The sequence below is a fragment of the Notamacropus eugenii genome, chromosome 6 (assembly GCF_028372415.1).
Source record: "Notamacropus eugenii isolate mMacEug1 chromosome 6, mMacEug1.pri_v2, whole genome shotgun sequence".
In the NCBI taxonomy this organism is placed as follows: Eukaryota; Metazoa; Chordata; class Mammalia; order Diprotodontia; family Macropodidae; genus Notamacropus; species Notamacropus eugenii.
This window is the reverse complement of record NC_092877.1, coordinates 246,778,452-246,796,781: the sequence shown is the minus strand read 5'-3', so window position 1 is coordinate 246,796,781 and position 18,330 is coordinate 246,778,452. Positions and strand designations below refer to the sequence as shown.

At 36.0% G+C, this 18,330-nt stretch overlaps 1 pseudogene; it reads left to right on the top strand.

Annotated features, from left to right (window-relative positions):
- The first annotated feature begins 14,668 nt into the window (after positions 1 to 14,668).
- On the top strand, positions 14,669 to 15,205 carry LOC140511300 (ubiquitin-conjugating enzyme E2 H pseudogene; annotated as a pseudogene).
- Positions 15,206 to 18,330: the final 3,125 nt, after the last annotated feature.

Below are 18,330 nucleotides of genomic sequence, written 5' to 3'. Positions count from 1 at the left end.
GATAATTCTCATACTTCAAGCCCATCCACAAATTATGAAAAATTATTATTGAAAGTGAGTTCATAAAATTCCATCTTCACTTATGTCAATCAGTTGTTGCAGCCTATTCAGATGTTGCACTTCTGTATTTTTGACAAATGGGTTTCAAAGTCCATTAAAACTTATCTAGAAAAAAATTGAAAAATTAAAAATTCTGTTTTTACTTTTATACAGTATGCAAAACAGAAATTTTACTAGTGACACATAAATATTTGCAAAAACATTTTATTTGTTAAATCTCTTGCTCTTTATGGTCACTTTATACTTTCATCAGCTAATATAGTATATCATCATCCATGCCTAAGTTAGTGTTCAAAAACTTTGTGATACAAGTTATAGATGCTTTGTGTAAAGTACATCACATAGTTGGCAAATGTAGGTGCAGTGCCAGTGTGATACCCACAGCAACTGCTGTAGATATGCAGGTGTACTTCCAGGATAAATTCACACAATATGAACTATCATCCTCAAACACGAAACCAAGACATTTATTCAATACCAGAAAGCCAAATTCATCACAGTAACCAAAAAATCTATATTTATTATCAATGCAGGGAACACAGCCATCTCCAAGCCTTCCCTCCATTAGGCTACCCCACAATCTCCCTTAGGTGAAATGACTCCATTTCTCAGTCATGCTAGTTGATCTCTCTCTCTCTCTCTCTCTCTCTCTCTCTCTCTCTCTCTCTCTCTCTCTCTCTCTCTCTCTCTCTCTCTCTCTCTCTCTCAGCTCTATCTTACTCTCTTTCCCAGCTTCATCTATTCCTGCTACACCCAGCAAACTCCTCCCACAATCAGCTCCATGTAACTCAGGCTATGGTCTAGGCTAAAGCACAAAGCAGGTTACATGGCCCTGTTAAGGGGCAGGAAAGATCTTCAAATTCCCTTATCATTTTACTAGGGTGCTCTTATTTCTTGGGAATAGATATGTTACAAATTTTTTTTTTTTTAAGAAAAGTGAGATCAGGCTTACATTTGAGAAGAAGCTAATAAGATGCCATTTGTATGCTGTTTTTTAGCATTTGGATCAATAATTATACATTTCTTATGGCCTTTTTGATTTCCAGTTCTGCACAAAAAATGAGTTTCATTCAACTCCCTTGTTATAACTGCTCCATATTTACTTAACACTAAGCATTATTTCTCTTTCTTGTTTGATTTAGATTGTATTTTGTTGTGTTACATGTCTTATTACTATATACTATAGAGGACCAGATTTTTTTTTAACATTTTCCTTCTTCAAAACTTATTTTTAAGGTCTGAGCTAAAAAAAAAAAAAATGAAGTCTCTATAGTAATCCAAGAGTTTACAAGCATCCCAAAGGTTGGTGAATAGATTTTAGTTGGTTCAGGGATTTGGATAACTAAAACAATCACATCTTTATTTTTTCTTACCTCTATATTGAATTTAATATGTAATTGTTACAAACATATTATGATATAAAGGTTTAGAATATCTTCCCTAATATAAAATTTTTGTTGATGACAATTGCTTTTCTTTCCTTTTAATGCTTTGGATGCTTCAGTGTCAGCTTTTTGAATTCTGCTTTCAATTTCTGATTAACATAATTAGAGTCTTGATTTGCTTTTAATGTATGGATTCTTTTCCACATATTCCGGCTTTATTTATTTTAACTGATGATTATGGACCTTATGTCTTCTAATTTGCATGACAGCTAGACAATATGTAATTTCATAAGATTGCCTCAATAAATCTCTCAAAATTGTTTTAGTTTTTCTCAGTTTTGACATGTCCTGATAGTACTCTTACTGTTCTTCTTATGCATGCTACCATGAAAAAGCTCATCAAAAAAGTGACATCTATTATTGTGTTCATGATCCCATCTATTTCAATACTTTCTAAGGTGATTAAAGTACGTAATAGCTTCTGTGAATTACTTTACCTTAGCATAATTTTTCTCTTCGTTGGATTAATGCTGTCATACTCACAAATGATATTTTGGAATTCCAGTTCAATATCAGAATCATTTGTGATATTTTGGCTATTTTGTCACATATTTCATGATTAGGTATGATTTTAGGAATTTTCAGTAAGCCAAGAATCGTTACCTGAGAGTTTTCACATTACTCTGCTTTGAATTTTCAGGAAGTAAGCTATTTCATCTCTTATTTTTTTTATTCTACGTGTAATGATGAAGGGTTGTTTTTTTTGTTACTCTTTTTAATAACTTCTGTGCATTGGTTGGTCAAAAAAGTTCTGTAAATTGATAAGAGTACTATTAACAAAAAGCAGCATGATTTGCATTACCATAATTCTTAAGATCTATTTCTAATGCTGTTGCATTATTGGCATATAATTACAGTATTATTGTCTTTGGTACATTTAATGCATACTTCTGATTTCGTCATTTGGTAATCAACCTCATATTCAGTGAAGCATTACTAGATTGGTATTCCTTTACTTTGTCATTGACATATTCTTGTTTCCATAACATGGATCAAGTGTTGACTTCGAGTGGCTTATATGCCATGCTATTCAACTATTTTGGAGGTATTTAAACAGAGATATGAGAACAATCATTATCTTTCTATCACTCTTTTATATTTACCATTTTGCAGATTGCTGCACAGGTTAATTATCCTTTTTGTAACTTAATAAGAGTATGGGGAGATAATAGGATTGTCGATGTGAAGATAATAGGAGTCTTATTGCATAACTCAGTCCAATTGTGCATTCCACATTATCTGGTAAATATTAAATTTTTGTAACCTTAACCCATATGGAACATCGTTTCAGAAATTTGATTGTACAACGCATGTTGATCACTAAGTCTATATACCTTAAAAATCCTGAAAAATACGGCAGCAAAGACCTAACCTTGGACCACTATTATTAACCTCTTGATTTCTATAGAGAAATTTGCATGACTTCAGTATTTCTTTGATGCTTCTATTTTTGTGGATAAATTGTTGATCGAGTCAATTTGTATATTACCCATTGTGAAAATTTTGATTCAGTTCTTAGATCTTAGCTATTTCATAGTCTCTAGCAATAAAACTAACCAATTTTTACATATTTGTAAATCTCTAACATTATTTTATTAAATGAGCCTTCTTGTTTCCCAAAAGCATTTTACTAAAATTTTAACATGCTTATCATATACTTACTGAAAGGATTCATCAATCATTTGCTTCCTTTTGAATGAGTAACGGTTATTATTTTTATTTTTTCTATAATTGTCTTGGTGTGATGGGTCTTGCGTTTCATTAACATTGCCTAGATTTTTGAAAACATCTTCAAGATCCATTTTATCCATTGAGCAATACCAAAAATCTACATTAAGAGTGGCATTGGGGGGGCAGAGCCAAGATGGCGGAGTGAAAGCAACGACTCACCTAAGCTCCTGGAAAAACTCCTCTGGATATATCTGGGGGGAGAGTCTGACCAGACTTTGGAGGTGTAGAATCCAGTGGGAGACGGACTTTGACAGATTCGGAGCCCAGGCTGGACTGGAAGGTCCACGGGAGGGATCTGTTCCGCGGGGGTAAGACCCCGGCGCACAGCGCAGCGCGGTCGGCGCGGGAGGGCGGAGGGAACTCGAGGGGCCCGAGAGTGGCGGGCGAGACCAGCGGAGCAGGAGATAAGCCAGGTCGAGCCAACGATATCAGCGCAACAGCCTTTGAAATCTTCAGCCTAAAGACGGGACTTCAGTGGGTCACTACTTGAACATCCAGAAGCTGGGATGCCGGAGTGATCAGTAAGTGCTCTCCCCTCCCCCCCGATGACCGTGAGGGAACCATAAAATTCTTCCCCAGATTGATCCTGGATCAGTGGGAGCAGCAGAAGGGGGCGGGTGGTCTCATATCACCAGAGGCTGGAGAGGTGGCAAAGGGGAATTCTTCCTACCGTGGTGGAGGCTATCTGGAGGGACAGACGACCCAGGGCAGAAAAAAAATTCGCACTGAGACCCAGGCAAGCCGCAGCCCGGGAGACGAGCCCCAGGAGGGGCGGGAACACGCATTAGCCTCTAGGCGTGCCCCAGCCCTCCAGGGGAAAGGGAAGACAATAGGGAAGCTGGGATCACCATCCCCTGACCTTGCCTTTGCCTCAGGCCAGCTGAGGAGATATCCTGAGACCAGACCACACCTCCCACACACCTATCAAGCTAACTCCAGGGTTGATCTGGGAAACAACAACAACAACAACAACAACAAAAAGCCTGCTTTTAGCCTAGACAAACATCAACTCAACTTAAAAGATCTGTATCGTCTGACTGAAAGAACCATAAGCTACAACACTCAGCCAACATCATGAATCGGAAAAAGCAGACGAAAAGTGAAAAAACCATAGAATCTTTCTATGGGGATAAGGACCAAAACACAAACACCAAAGAGGTCAGAGCTGAGACTGTACTTCCATCTGAAACCTCAGATGGAACTATGAATTTCTCGCAAGCACAACTAGATTACCTGGAACGTCTGAAGAAGGATATAAAAGAAAAACTGGCCAATGATTTTAAAACTATAAAAAAAGAATTCACTGATGAGAACATCACCCTGAAAAAGAAAATTGAAGAAATGGAAAAGGAAGTTCAAAAATTAACTGGAGAGAATAATTCCCTAAAAGGAAGAGCTAATCAAATGGAAAAGGAAACCCAAAACCTAATTGGGAAAATTGATCAGATGGAAAAGGAAACCCAAAACCTAACTGGGAAAATTGGTCGATTGGAAAAAGAAGTACAAAAATTAAATGGAGAAAATAGCTCCTTAAAGGGAAAAATTGGCCAGATGGAAAAGGAGATGCGAAAGCTAACTGAAGAAAACAATACGATCAAGATTAGAATTGGGCAAGTAGAAACTAATGACTCAATGAGGCAACAAGAATCAGTCAAACAAAATCTAAAGAATGAAAAGATAGAAGAAAATCTAAAATATTTAATTGGAAAAACAACTGACCTGGAAAATAGATCCAGGAGAGAAAATCTAAGAATTATTGGCCTGCCAGAAACCCATGATGAAGAAAAGAGTCTGGACAATATCTTCCAGGAAATCATCAAGGAAAACTGTCCAGAAGTACTAGACTCAGAGGGCAAAATAGTCATCGAAAGAATCCACCGTTCCCCATCAGAAAGGGATCCCAAACTCAAAACCCCAAGAAATATAGCTGCCAAATTCCAGAGCTATCAAGTGAAGGAGAAAATACTACAAGCAGCCAGAAAGAAACAATTTAAATATCAAGGTCACACAGTCAGGATCACACAGGACCTTGCAGCTTCTACATTAAAAGATCGAAAGAATTGGAACCCAATATTCCGTAAGGCAAAGGAGTTGGGACTCCAACCGAGGATCAACTACCCAGCAAAGTTCAGCATAATATTTCAGGCAAGGAGAAAGTCATTCAACGAAATAAGGGATTTCCAGAGCTTCCTGACCAAAACACCAGAACTCAATAGACAATTTGATCTTCAAATGCAGGTCTCCAGAGAATCATAAAAAGGTAAACAGAGGGGAAAAAACAAAAACAAAAACTTGCAACTCAATTAGGGCAATCTGTTTACCTCCCTGTAAGGGAAGATGATACCTGTTAATCTTGAGAACTGTGCAGCTATTATGATAAAAGGGATATATGTAGAGGGAACGGGCATAAAGTAAATGATGTCATGTCAAAAATATGATTTAAGTATGAGAAGGGAATGTAATAGGAGGTGTGGAAAGGGGGAAGCAGAAAATGGCAAATTATATCACAGGAAGAAGTACAAAACTATAGTAGAGGGAAGGAGGGGAGGGAGATGAGCATTGTTTGAGAGGTACTCTCATCTGATTTGTTCAAAGGAGGGAACAATAACCTTAAGCAGATAATCCTAACTAGCTCTATAGGTAGTAGGAGGGGAAGGGGGAAGAAAGGGGAGGGTGGCTAAAAGGGAGGAAAGAAGCAATAAGAGTAAAGGGGACTAAAAAGGGAGGGGGGCTAAAAGAAGGAGGGGAAGGCTGCAGGAGGAGGGGGAGAAAAGTGAATACTATTGAGGAGGGGAAGGGAGACGGGAGAGTTGAAAGCACAAATGGTGGGAAAGAGGGTGGAGGGAAATACACAGATTGTAATCATAACTGTGAATGTGAATGGGATGAACTCTCCCATAAAACGGAGACGGATAGCAGAATGGATTAAAAGCCATAATCCAACAATATGCTGCTTACAAGAAACACATTTGAAACGGGGGGATACACATAGGATAAAGGTCAAAGGATGGAGCAGAATATATTGTTCTTCAGCTCATGTAAGAAAGGCAGGAGTAGCAATCCTAATCTCAGACAAAGCAAAAGCAGAAATAGATCTAATCAAAAGGGATAAGGATGGAAACTATATCCTACTAAAAGGCACCATAGACAATGAAGCAATATCATTACTAAACATGTATGCTCCAAGTGGTATAGCATCCAGATTCTTAGAGGAGAGGTTGGGGGAGTTGAAGGAAGAAATTGATAGCAAAACTATACTAGTGGGGGACCTCAACCTCCCCCTCTCTGAACTCGATAAATCCAACCTTAAAATAAACAAGAAAGAGGTTAAGGAGGTAAATACAACTCTGGATAAGGTAGATATGATAGAACTTTGGAGAAAATTAAATGGGAATAGAAAGGAATATACCTTTTTCTCAGCGGTACATGGAACATTTACAAAAATTGACCATGTACTAGGACATAAAAATCTCACAATCCAGTGCAGAAAGGTAGAGATAATCAATGCATCCTTTTCAGATCATAATGCATTAAAAATTACATGTAATAAAAGGCCATGGAAAGAGAAACCAAAAATCAATTGGAAACTAAATAATCTAATTCTAAAGAAGGATTGGGTTAAAGAAGAAATCATAGAAACAATCAACAACTTCATTCAAGAGAATGACAATAGTGAGACAACGTACCAAAACTTATGGGACACTGCAAAAGCAGTTATTAGGGGAAGTTTTATATCTCTGAATGCGTACATAAATAAAATAGAGAAAGAGGAGATCAATGACTTAGGCTTGCAGTTGAAAAAGCTAGAAAAAGAACAAATTGAAAATCCCCAAGTAAATACCAAATTAGAAATACTGAAAACCAAAGGAGAGATTAATAAAATTGAAATAAAGAAAACTATTGAATTAACAAATAAAACCAATAGTTGGTTTTATGAAAAAACTAATAAAATTGATAAACCTTTGGTTAATCTGATCAAAAAAAAGAAAGAAGAAAACCAAATTACTAACATTAAAAATGAAAGGGGTGAACTCACCTACATGGAGGAGGAAATTAAAACAATAATTAGAAACTACTTTGCCCAACTTTATGCCCACAAATTCGACAATCTAAACGAGATGGATGAATATTTTAAAAAATACAAATTACCCAGATTAACAGAAGAGGAAGTTGAATACTTAAACAACCCCATCTCAGAAAAAGAAATTGAACAAGCCATCAATGAACTCCCTAGGAAAAAATCTCCAGGGCCAGATGGATTCACAAGTGAATTCTATCAAACATTTAAAGAACAGTTAATTCCAATACTACATACACTATTCTTGAAAATTGGGGAAGAAGGAGTCCTCCCAAATTCTTTCTATGATACAAATATGGTTTTGATACCCAAACCAGGAAGAGACAAAACAGAGAAAGAAAATTATAGACCAATTTCCCTAATGAATATAGATGCAAAAATTTTAAATAAGATTTTAGCAAAACGAATACAGCATCTTATCACGAGACTAATACATTATGATCAGGTAGGATTCATACCAGGACTACAGGGCTGGTTCAATATTAGGAAAACTATTAGCATTATCGATCACATCAACAACAAAGCTAACAAAAACCACATGATTATCTCAATAGATGCAGAAAAAGCTTTTGACAAAATACAACATCCATTCCTACTAAAAACATTGGAGAACGTAGGAATAAAGGGAACTTTCCATAAAATAATAAGCAGTATCTATCTAAAACCTTCAGCAAGCATTATATGCAATGGGGATAAGCTAGATGCATTCCCAATAAGATCAGGGGTGAAACAAGGTTGTCCATTATCACCACTATTATTCAATATGGTACTAGAAATGTTAGCTGTAGCAATTAGACAAGATAAAGATATTCAAGGAATTAGAATAGCCAAAGAAGAAACTAAGTTATCACTCTTTGCAGATGATATGATGATTTACCTAGAGAATCCCAGAGATTCAAGTACAAAATTACTTGAATTAATAAACAACTTTGGCAAAGTTGCAGGGTACAAAATAAACACACACAAATCCTCTGCATTCCTATATATTAGCAACAAAGTTCAACAGCAAGAGATAGAAAGAGAAATCCCATTTAAAGTTAGGGTAGACAGTATAAAATACTTAGGAGTCTACCTGCCAAAACAAACCCAGGGACTATATGAACACAATTACAAGACACTTTTTGCACAAATAAAGTCAGATTTAAGTAAGTGGAAAAACATTAGTTGCTCATGGGTAGGCCGTGCTAATATAATAAAAATGACAATTCTACCCAAATTAATATACTTATTTAGTGCCATGCCAATTAAACTATCAGACAATTACTTTCTAGAGCTGGATAAAATAATATCAAAATTCATTTGGTAAAACAAAAGGTCCAGAATATCAAAGGGACTAATGAAAAGAAATGCTTGGGAAGGTGGCCTAGCGCTACCAGACCTTAAACTGTACTATAAAGCAGCAATTATCAAAACCACTTGGTATTGACTAAGAAACAGAGAGGTAGACAAGTGGAATAGACTTGGCACTCAAGATGCAGTAGGCAAGGAATATAGCAACCTTCTGTTTGATAAACCCAAGGACCCCAGCTTCTGGGATAAGAACTCATTGTTTGACAAAAATTGCTGGGAAAACTGGATAACAGTGTGGCGGAAATTAGGCATAGACCCATACCTGACACCGTACACAAGAATAAAGTCCAAATGGGTACATGATTTAGGTATAAAGATTGATACCATGAATAAACTGGAGAAGCAAGGAATAGTGTATTTATCAGATCTATGGAGAAGGGAAGAATTCTTTACTAAAGGAGAGATAGAATGCATTATGAAATGCAAAATGGATAACTTTGATTACATTAAACTGAGAAGTTTTTGCACAACCAAACCCAATGCAACCAAAATCCGGAGGGATGTAGTAAATTGGGAAAGAATTTTTACAGCTAAGCTCGGGGATAAAGGCCTCATTTCTAGAATATATAGAGAACTGACCCAAATGTATAATCATACAAGTCATTCCCCAATTGATAAATGGTCAAAGGATATGAACAGGCAATTTTCAGAGGAAGAAATTAAAGCTATCTATAATCATATGAAAAAATGCTCTAAATCACTATTGATTAGAGAGATGCAAATCAAAACAACTCTGAGGTACCACATCACACCTATAAGATTGGCAAACATGACAGAACAAGAAAATGATAAATGCTGGAGAGGATGTGGGAAGAGTTGGAACACTAATTCATTGTTGGTGGAGCTGTGAGCGCATCCAACCATTCTGGAGAGCAATTTGGAACTATGCCCAAAGGGCTACAAAAATGTGCATACCCTTTGACCCAGCAATATCGCTACTAGGACTATATCCCCAAGAGATCATAAAAATGGGAAAGGGTCCCACATGTACAAAAATATTTATAGCAGCACTCTATGTAGTTGCCAAAAACTGGAAGTCAAGGGGATGTCCATCAATTGGGGAATGGCTGAATAAATTATGGTATATGAATGTAATGGAGTACTATTGTGCCATAAGAAATGATGAACAAGAAGACTTCAGAGAGGCCTGGAAGGACTTATATGACCTGATGCTGAGTGAAAGGAGCAGAACCAGGAGAACTTTATGCACAGCAACAACCACAGTGTGTGAGAGTTTTTTCTGGTAGACTTAGATTTTTGTAATAACACAAGAACTTCTGAAAAAAAAAAAAATCCCAATGGTGGACCTCAAGGCAAAATGCCTTCCACACTCAGAGAGAGAAATATGGAAGTCACTCACATAATGTAGCAGATCATATTTATGTATGTGTATCTGTTTGTGTATCATGTTCTGATTTGTTATACGGATTCTTTCATTTATCTTAGTCTGACTACATAGCATGACTATAGTGAAAATATACTCAATAGGAAAGTATATGTAGAATCTATACAGAATTGTATGCAGTCGTGGGGAGGGAGGGAGGTAGTGGGGGGTGGGTGGGGAGGGATAAAATCGCAATTGTATGGCAGTGATTGTTAAACATTAAAAAAATAAAAAAATTAAAAAAAAAAGAGTGGCATTGTGTAGGCATTAATTGCTCTGTGTTCTTGTCATTAAACTTTGGCATTAAGATTACAGTCTTTTAATATATACAATCTCCGTTTTCTCCCTGATAGTTTCCTGTTCAATGTGTTCTTGCCTTGAGCAGAGCATTTTTCCCACATTGTATGTTGAAAAAAAAACAACCCTTTCTGTTATCCTCAGCTTTACTCATCAGCTTCAATTCACTCTAAGAATTTGACATAAATGAAAACATTTTAATGAATCATAAAACAAGTTCAATTATTCTTTCATAAATTCTGTTACTTCCATTTTCCCTGCATTATTTTTTTTTAATTTTGCATATTTGGGGACTTATCTTTGCATTCTCTTAATTCTCTTTATCACATTTTATTTGTCTACTCGTTAGAATTGTTTTCTTTTTTCAGGGTTTTATTCTTGACCATACCTAATGCCCCTTAATTTGATCATTAGCATCTAATCTAGTTTTCCTCTGAACTCTTTGAATTCTATTTTCACAAAAATGTATATGCCATACTTTGTTCAAATTCTCCATCCTCTTTCAAAGACTCCTAAAATGTATCCCATCACTTCAACTCCAGAAATCAATGACTCCATTTTAGTGAAAATAAAAATCAGGAAAAATATTCCTATTCAGAATTTCTGAACTTTTAAAAAGCTTAAATTATTACAAAATCAAGTCAAGAAGTTAATAGCTTTTGATAGAAATATAGAGATTATTATATCAGATTGCTAGGTAAGTGAAATTTGTAGTCACTCTACATCAGGCCTCTCTACCAGGGTAGTGATTTGTTTCCCGAACTCGACAGTTATTTCTACTTTCTTACCAGGTATTCTGTAGATCTTTATCATCCAAACACAAAAACATTTACATTTCTCTCTCTTTTGATATTCACTCAAATATTCCCAATCATGTTTCTACCACCTCCTTCCCTGGGTTCTTGGATTTCCTCATACGAATACACCTTCTTAATATACATTGCAACTTCATCTCATTTCCTGTACTCATTTTTCTCTTTCTTTTGATAGAACATACCCTTACAAAGGTAAAATAGTGTCATCTTACTACATTCAGGGAGCACTTGGAGTCACAATTTCCTTCATGCATTAGGAATTATAGTTGCTATCATTTGATTGCTAAAACTTGAGAATTTGGAAATTGACTCTGTGAAAATGAGTTTTGCTGTTGGCTCTTTTCACAGACTTTGTCTCAAGATTTCATGTCTTGTCTTTCAAAATTATATGAAAATGAGCATTTTACTCAATCATATCAAAGATTATATAACGTGATGCAAAGACTAATGAAATGATAAAACTGGTGAGTCTCTTCCTGTAAGTTTACACAATGAGTTTGTACTTTTTTAGCTGTAACATCACTTTTGCTTTCTGGCATCAAGATGGGTGTGATTTGATTTCCCAATTTAAGTGTCCACTAATCTGTCTTAAGGTATTTTGAGTACCCACAGTAGTTACTGTTTATGGACTGTTGAAAACTTGTTATTTGGGTCATTCTTTACTCCTTTTCTGTCACTCTTCTACTGTAAGTGTGGAAGTAGGAGGGAGTCTTCTGGGAATAAACACTATACATATACATATACATGTATATGTGTGTGTGTGTGTGTGTGTGTCTGTGTGTGTATGTATATATTTTCATTCCCTCCTGTGTTTTCCACAGTTAACAAATCCATCTCCAAACAGTTATCTTATTGGTGATGATCCTCTTCTGAAACAATATGGGATAAAGCTCACAAATCATATATATAATAATACTCGGATTGTAGAACCTGGAAGAATTCTATTCATATAGCGTCTGACCATAAATGCTCCCCTCCATGCTACAATCAAAAATCAAGGAAGGACACTTGAAAGGCATTACAACATATTAACAATAATTTCAAAAAAATATAAAATTAGAAACTGAGGTGTGGGATGAATATTATGACAAAACTTAAATTCAAACAACTAAATTATATCAAATGAATTGAACCACAATCTGAAAATTCAGTACAATATTGAAAGAAACATTTACTGTTTTGGTAAAAAGTAATGGTGGTGGTAGTGATATATATTTAGATAATATCATCTAATAAAAATAAAATAATATTCACTTGACTAATTAATTAGATATAAAATAAATTAGACAATATTAAAATAAAATTAATATTCTATATTAAAGATGCTAATAGTTTAATGTAATTATCTTGTTATTTGAAAGATAAGATAGTGTCTTTTCTTAAACATTGTACATTTAAAAATGTATTTTTCCTAAAATGTGAAATAAGTGATTAAAAAAACGAGGTACCTTTTAAAATAAATGTGATGGGATTTTGTTATTTTTGCTTTTTAAGTGAATATTGAAATGTTTGAAGAATATTCTAAGACGTAGGAAAACGAAAACAGTTATCATCCATTTGAAACTGAACTGGGACATTGATGTGCAGAAAAGGAAAAAAAAACAACATTAATCAGATAAGATAAAGAGCTGACAAGAACGTGGAAAATACCAGTGACAATTTAAGAAAGGAATTATCTTCCAGATATAAATTGAAGTGAGGGATTTTGAAAAGCAAGCTGAAAGCTTTTGTCTTTAAGTGACTGAGAAAATATAAAGCTCAGTATATGAGATACATAGATTAGATAGATACATAAATACATAAATAGATACATAGAGGGCACAGGGTGAATTGAAAATAAAGGAATCATATCTAAAAATAACATTAAGGTGTGGTGGAGGAATATAATGGGAGAAGGAGAAAAGGAGAGATAGAATGGGGCAAATTATCTCACATAAAGGAGACAAGAAAAACATTTCTCAATAGAGAGGAAGAGGTGTAGGTGAGAGGGGATGAGTCAGCACTACTCTCATCTGGTTTGGCTTAAGGAAGGAATAACATGCATGATCAATTTGATATTTTACCCTACAAGAAAGTAAAGTGGAAGGGGATAATGGAGTGGTGATAGAAGCGAGTGAAGATTAAGAGAGGCAATGGTCAGAAGAAAATACTTGTATACAAAGGGAGAGGGTCACAGGAGAAAATTGAAGAAGTGGGGAACAGGATAGGATGGAGAAAATACAGTTAGTCTCTCACATCATGACTACTATGAAAGTGTTTTGCATAGCTACACATGTATAGCTTATACTGAATTGTTTGCTTTCTCAATAACAATGCATGGGGAAGGAATAAGGGAAAGAATTTGGATCTCAAAGTTTTAAAACTAAGCATTAAAAAGAATTGTTTTTACGTATAACTGGAAGATAAGATATACAACTAATGGGGTATAGAAATCTAAGTTGCCGTACAAGAAATTAAGTGGGAAGAGGAGAAAAGATGGGGATGATAGAAGGGAGGGCAGACTGGGGGAAGGGGCTATCAGAATGCATGCCAACTTAAGAGGGTAGAGATGGGAGGAAAATTTCAAAATCAAAATCTTGTGGAAATGAATGTGAAAATTAAAACTAAAAATAAACAAATTTAAAATAAAAAATAACTATGTTTTACTCATAAAGAATTTTATTGCATATTGTTAAAAATGTGAATGTAAGTCCAGTTTGAATTAAATTTTATTGATTATCATTATAATAGTGTATTTTATTTAAAATACTTTTTTGTGTGTAACAATCCTTAGCAAATTTACATACCTTTACACAATATATCTCTCATCTGTCTCCTGTCAGTGTGTACAAAGTATGTATTTAAAAATCCACTCACTGACAAAATACCTTTGAAACAGTAATTCATTGCATGTATTTCAAAGGAATTGGACTGAATTTGAATGCATCTGTCTTCATATGAGGCAGGCAAATCATAAGGTAAAATTTATTTGAAATCACTGATTGTATTTTGAGCAATCTATTTTCGTGGGGCCTTTGTTTCTTCATTGGTAAAATGTGGGGACTATAGATTGCTTCTAAGATCTCTTCTAGTACTCTGATACTATGGCTAAGTATCTTCAGAACACATATTAAACTGCAAACATGCTAGCATGGACAACATGGTGCTTGAGTGTCAGGCAAATTTTGAACAAAGTTTAGATAAATAGCACACAACCATTTTAATCCTATGATAGATACAAATGGTTGGTTTAGGATCAAACACAATTTAGAAGAACATGTACAGATAAAAGGCGATTCAATTTGGGATGGAGCAAAATGTAAGCAGAGAAATACGTAGTCATTTGGAAGGTTCAGAACCTTTTGAACCATAGGGACTTGAGTGTACAGAGTTTTAACTGAAATGGTCGGTTTTCGAGTTATCATATTAGTAATGTGACTGAAGAACATTGAACTGTACCAAAAATGTATCTCTAAAGTTTAGTCAGAAAGTCTTACTCAGGATAATGAAGGTGAAATTATAACTGAATTTGTAGTGAAGTTTTATGGACCACAAGGAACACCATACGAAGGTGGAGTGTGGAAAGTTAGAGTGGATCTTCCTGAAAAATACCCTTTCAAATCTCCATCTACAGGATTCATGAATACAATTTTCCATCCCAACACTGATGAAGCATCAGGAACTGTGTGTCTAGATGTAATTAATCAAACTTGGACAGCTCTGTATTATCTTACCAATATATTTGAGTCCTTCCCGCCTCAGATGTTGACCTATCCAAACCCCACAGATCCTGTAAATGGTGATGCTGCAGCCATGTACCTTCATCGACCAGAAGAATACAAACAGAAAATTAAAGACTACATTCAGAAATATGCAACAGAAGAAGTACTGAAGGAACAGGCAGAGGGCAGTGAGGACAGCTCGTTGGAGAGTTCTATGTCTGACTTTTCGGAACATGAGGCACAAGACATGGAGTTGTAGTAGAAAAGGCTGTCTGCTTTTCAGAAAGACTATTATTTCCTAACCATGAGAAGCAGACTATAATATTCATATTTAAACAAAGCAATTTTTTATTACTAAACAAGGTTTTTATGAATAACAGCATTGATATATAGATAGATAGATAGATAGATAGATAGATAGATAGATAGATAGACAGATACATGTGTACATACATACATACATACATGTGGATATTACATATCACCCTTAAGATCTTGATTTCTTGGTCATTTCTCAAACTGAGGTACATAGCATATTCCCACATTCCATTTTGGTAGCAATATGCAGTCCGAAAGATAGCATTCATAAGTCCATTTGGCCAAGTCAACTTGAACGCTACTCAGCTGTCAACAAAATAGCTGCTCTGATAGGTAGACGTGAGGACAAGACAGCACTGCTTCCTTTATTGGTGGTTCCAAAGAAACAAACCAAACCAACCAACCCTTAGACATTAGATAGAATAGAGCTTTTTCTAAAAGGAAAGACTAGGGGAGGGAGAAGGCCTGATATAAGTGTGCTTAGAGAGCCAACAGCCCAGTAGTGGTGATGTTCCTTCCCATTTATGTTGACACCCTATTTTACATGGAGTGACCATAACCGAGTACAGGGAGCTATCTGGAGTATTTGACATTTAAAGGAAGGTTTTTTGACTTGGATTTTAAGTACTTTTTTATGTGGATTCCTGCCCTTCCAGCTACAGGGCCCTGCAAACACTGGTGTATTTGCTTTGAGAACCTTTTGAAATCCTTTTTCTGGACATGCCTCATTTTCTTGGTCTGTATTCTGAGCTCCAGGCCTTTTGTGGGCCAAGGGGGAAAAGGAAGGAAATGACATGGATAATGCTTCAGCTTATTCAGAGCACATGCAAAATTAGACTCTACTTCTTTGCCATTTTGAGAGTGCTTGCTTGACAGCTTTAAACTTGCTCTTTCATGCTTGAACTGTGTTTAGACATACGTCGTAAATTGTACCTTCTTCTACCGAGAGAGGTTCCCATCATCACAGCGAGTCATTATGCTAAGCATTAGACCTGGGAAGACTGGCCAGAGGCCATGAAAACTTCAGCATTCTCATTTAATGTGTTGTGTTTTTTTTCTTTTTCTGCCACCTCTTGGCAGCAGCTTGATTACCGTCTGCTCCTGGGAGGGGAGAGAGGACATTGCAGACCCCAGCACACATTCAGAATTCTATCAGAAGACAGATTTGAGCAAATAAAGGTTATTCCACCCAAAGTGATTATATGTAGAGAAAACTAGTGCAACTTTCTTCAGATATAGTTGAAGGACTCTTCTGAAGGGATATGGAGGGAAAGAGACAGGATGAAATATCTTCTGATGTAGTGGAACAGGTTTTGAAGATGGATTTTTTTTTCCCTGTCAATGTTAAGAGGGAATTAGACATTTTAAAATGCCCTCCAATCAGATGTAAACTCAGCTACCTACATGTCCAGAGGTTGCCTACAAAGTTCCTTTCAGATCTTAATGTTGCCTGCTGTATTTTAGGGAGTTTATGAAGACGTTTAGACAGCCAGAAAAAAATTCATTCCTTTTTTTGGGACGGGGGGGGATGGTGCAACCAGTAAGAACAGTAGCAGAATTAGTCAATTTTGAGACTGTTTAAAAACGAAAGCTTTGAACGTCCCACAGGGCTCATTTGGTGGATTTAAAAGAATTTTTTTTTTTCTGAAAAGCATTTTTAAATTTAGAAGTACAATATTCCACAAGATTTGACTCAGTGAGGTTGGAAGGTAGCCTATCTTTTTTTTTTTAATTCAAAAAGCACAATCAATCTCTTTTCCTTTGAAAAATCTATATAAAGTACAACTTGCTTTAGTATGATTATTTTCCTAAATAAAAAGACATACAAAGAATTTATTTTAGGTTAATTACAGGCATGATGCAAAAGGTTTTCTTTCTCTTTTTTGCTTAAATTAAAAAAAAAAAGTGCAGTTATGTAGGGCTGTGGTTAGTTACCATGCTGAAGTTCTCTATCTAGCATTTGTGGCCTGTTGGAAGGGTAGTATTAACTATTTAACCTGTAATGGTGTACTTTAACTGTTATCTAGCACTGTTGTATTCTCATTACTTTGGGAGAGGGAGGGTATCTCTGCTGTCACGGTCTAACTTGCTTACCTGCTGAATTAGCAGTTTGCTTGTGCTATAACCTTTTCTGTCAGTGTTATTTAGGGGAAGGCTTAAAGTGCTGGGAGTGGTGATTTCAGTTAAAATAATAAAAAAATTGTATTTTTTCAATATTGTATAAACAATAGTGTTCTAATCACCTTAAATTTATTTCCAGATAACTATTGTTTTTAATCTAGTTAACAACTAGGTTGCAAGTCCATAACCAGGTTGGGGGCATGTGAACCAGTGTACATCTCGTCTCCATGACCAAGGCCCATTTCTTTAATTAAACAGACAAGCCAAAAATTCCTTCTACTGTAAAGCACCAGCATCAGAAGTTTTTATAGTACAGGGTGCTCTCATAAATGAGACAGTTCTGGAGACCAGAAGGCAATCTGAGCATTGCTTCATTGTGTGGTACATGCACGTGCGTGTGCATGTGTGTACATAAGTGTGTCAGTGATTAGGTTTCTCTGTTAGCTTTCAGAGCCTCTTGCCATTGCTATACAAATTACATGGTGTCCTTTCAAGGCTGTACATATCCTTTCTGAGAGACTAGCTATGGATCTGTGCATGTTTTTTTGGCTCTAGATGGGGCATTTTCCTTATATATGGAAACTGGTTTTCTGCATGTCAAAAAAGATTGCTTAATTAGCATTTCTTAATGCCCAATCTTTGCCCCTCCACTACAGCTGAGGCAAGTTTTGGTAGATAATGAGGCCCATGGTTGGTCCCAAGTAATAGAGGGCTTTCTGTATTTCAAAGAAATCCAGTGCCTCCTCCCACTCCCACCCTCCCAATATGGCTGGGAGAGTAAGCCAAAGTAGATTTTCCCACACCAATCAGCTCTGTCTTGGTCCAAACCTTACCTGGTTCCCCTTTCTACTGCTGAGACTAGTAACCAGTACCCCATCGGAAGACTGGACACAGCTATTTAGGCAACTAGCAATGGCAATTTGTTTTCCTTTTTCCTGTTCAGGTAGTACTTGTACTTTCTGAAAGCCTATCTTGTGGTTTTATAGCCCCATGCCATTCTCTGTCCCTATCCCTGACTGATCTTAAGCTC